This window comes from Ursus arctos, unplaced genomic scaffold (assembly GCF_023065955.2).
Source record: "Ursus arctos isolate Adak ecotype North America unplaced genomic scaffold, UrsArc2.0 scaffold_55, whole genome shotgun sequence".
Taxonomy (NCBI): Eukaryota; Metazoa; Chordata; class Mammalia; order Carnivora; family Ursidae; genus Ursus; species Ursus arctos.
In genome coordinates this window covers 202,501-204,819 of record NW_026623073.1, presented here as the reverse complement: position 1 = coordinate 204,819, position 2,319 = coordinate 202,501, and positions in this window count along the sequence as shown.

The window sequence follows — 2,319 nt, the reverse complement described above, 5'->3', positions numbered from 1 at the left end:
GGTGGATCTCAGATCCACCGAATCCCACAAACCCCGTGTGACGTGAATGTACGAATTCGTGGAGGTTTCCCTCCCGATGGCTAAGAAGATGCTTTCACATCAGTGATGACAAAACGCAAACCCACAAAACCCCGATAGATGGGCACGGTCTTCCCTAAAGGGTCCCTTATTTCATGGAATCCAATTCTTCCACCTTGCAGTCTGCATTCACGGCTTCTATTTTCCGAGAGGCCGACACTCTTTCTCTGCAGACATGTCACAAGATCGGCAGGATACGGTCTTCCGTGCGTCGGGCACACCAAAAGCTGTTGGGAAGGCCCCTGCCATCGGAATGTATTCGGCACGGATGCTAAGGAAGACTTTGAAACCGATCTAGTCCGGTTCCGTCCTTCAGTCCTCTTGGGGGCAGAGCTTCCGTGTTCCATGCCCCCTCTCCAGGAACGCCACTCTCCCCACAATTTCAGGTGTCCAGGCAACCCGGAAACTCTCGAGCTAGGTGAGTTCTTCTGGGAAGGGGCGGGGGGGGGGTTGGGGGGGAAAGGGTGGGCAGTGCCGACGTTTGGAAACATTGAAGGGCACCCGAGGCGAGGCTATGGCCAAACCGAGTCCGTGCACAGGTACGTAAGGCGGGGGTGGGGGGGCGGGGGTGGGGATGGGGGGGTGGTGGGGTGGGGCACGAAACCTGTGCTCTCCGTAGGTTACGAAAAGCTCAGGGGCACCTGGCTGGCTCTCTGTAGAGCGCGCTGACTCTTGATCTCAGAGTCCTGAGTTCGAGCCCCACGTTGGGTGTAGAGTTTACGTGAACCAGCAGCAGCAGCAGCAGCAGCAGCAGCAGCAGCAGCAGCAGCAGCAGCACCACCACCACCACCACCACCACCACCACCACCACCACCACCAAAAATGATAATAATGAAAAGCTCGAAAAGCCCCACGGCCCCTGGCAGGATGTCTATGGCAAGCCACACCTCCACGACAAATAGCTTTCCACAGTGACGGCGACGGATGGCGGAAGGACAGAGGCAGCACCCTACCCCAAACCTCACAGCCTGCCTCCTTTCCGGCCAGATGTGCAGCATCTGGGAACGGCTTTGAAACCTTCCCAGTCAACGGCTTGGGCCCGCCTGTCGGGAAAAGCGCTCTGCTGTTCATTTCACTCCTGGACGAGCCTAGGAAGATGAAGCGGCGGTAGCTCTCCGTGGGGGGGGGGGGGGGGGCGCCACGCGATCCAACACACACGACCACAGCCACTGAGGAGCATGAGATCTGTATGGCCTCGAGGGGTACAGGATAGCCCGTGAATCCTTTTCCAAGGAAGAAGGCGGCAACGTGAGAGCGTGCAAAACACTTTCTCACAGCATCTGCTGATGGTGCTAGGACTTCTGTCCCCGGAGAGGATACTATTTTTCCACCGCTTCCAGTTTTAAGAGAAAGGGTCAGGGGAAAATCATTCAGTCGTTCCACTCATCTTCATGGCTCATCGTGGAAAACGAAGACGCCGTACAAAGGAGCAAAGCGCGGATCCATGCAAACACATGGGTGAGCCCCCCCAAAACATGACGCTAAGTGAAAGGAACCAGACAGCCAGGGTGACATAATGCCTTGGGATCCCATGGGTAGGAAAGAGCCAGACGGAATAGCCCAATCCTAGAGGGAGGGAGCAAACAGATCAGAGGCTGTTGGGGGAGAATGGTGAAGAGAGCCGGGGTGAGGGTCAGGGTGAGGTTGAGGGTGGGGGGGGGGGAGGCGCGGACGGGAAGGGGGAGGGGTGGGGGGTGTCTCTTTTTGAGGTGACGGAAATGTTCTGGAAATGGCGGTGCGGGTCGTGCAGCTTTGTGAGTAACCTTTAAAAAAAATAAAAAAGGCCACCGAACCGTACACTTTCAAGAGGATGTGAATCATGGCGTGCGAATTGTATCTCCACTTTGAAAATGTGTGAGGAAAAAAATGTAGCAGATGCAGGTTGGTAGGTTGGTAGGTAGGTAGGTAGGTGGGTGGGTGGGTGGGTGGGTGGGTGGGTAGGTAGGTAGGTAGGTGAACGGGCCGGTGGTGGACCGATGTTCGTTCGTTCGTTCGTTCGTTCGGTCCCTCCCTCCCTCCCTCCCTCCATCCATCCATCCATCCATCCATCCATCCGGTCCGTGCGTCCACGAAGATCTGCATCAAAAGGTGTGGGAAGGGGGAGGTCGGGTTCTTGTTCTGAGTGGTTTTATTTGTTCCCCAAACTAATCACCTCTGTGGAGATAAACAAAGATCACCCACATGAGAACAGGAATCACCTGTTGAGGTCAACAGAGTCTGTGGGCGGTTATCACCACCTGG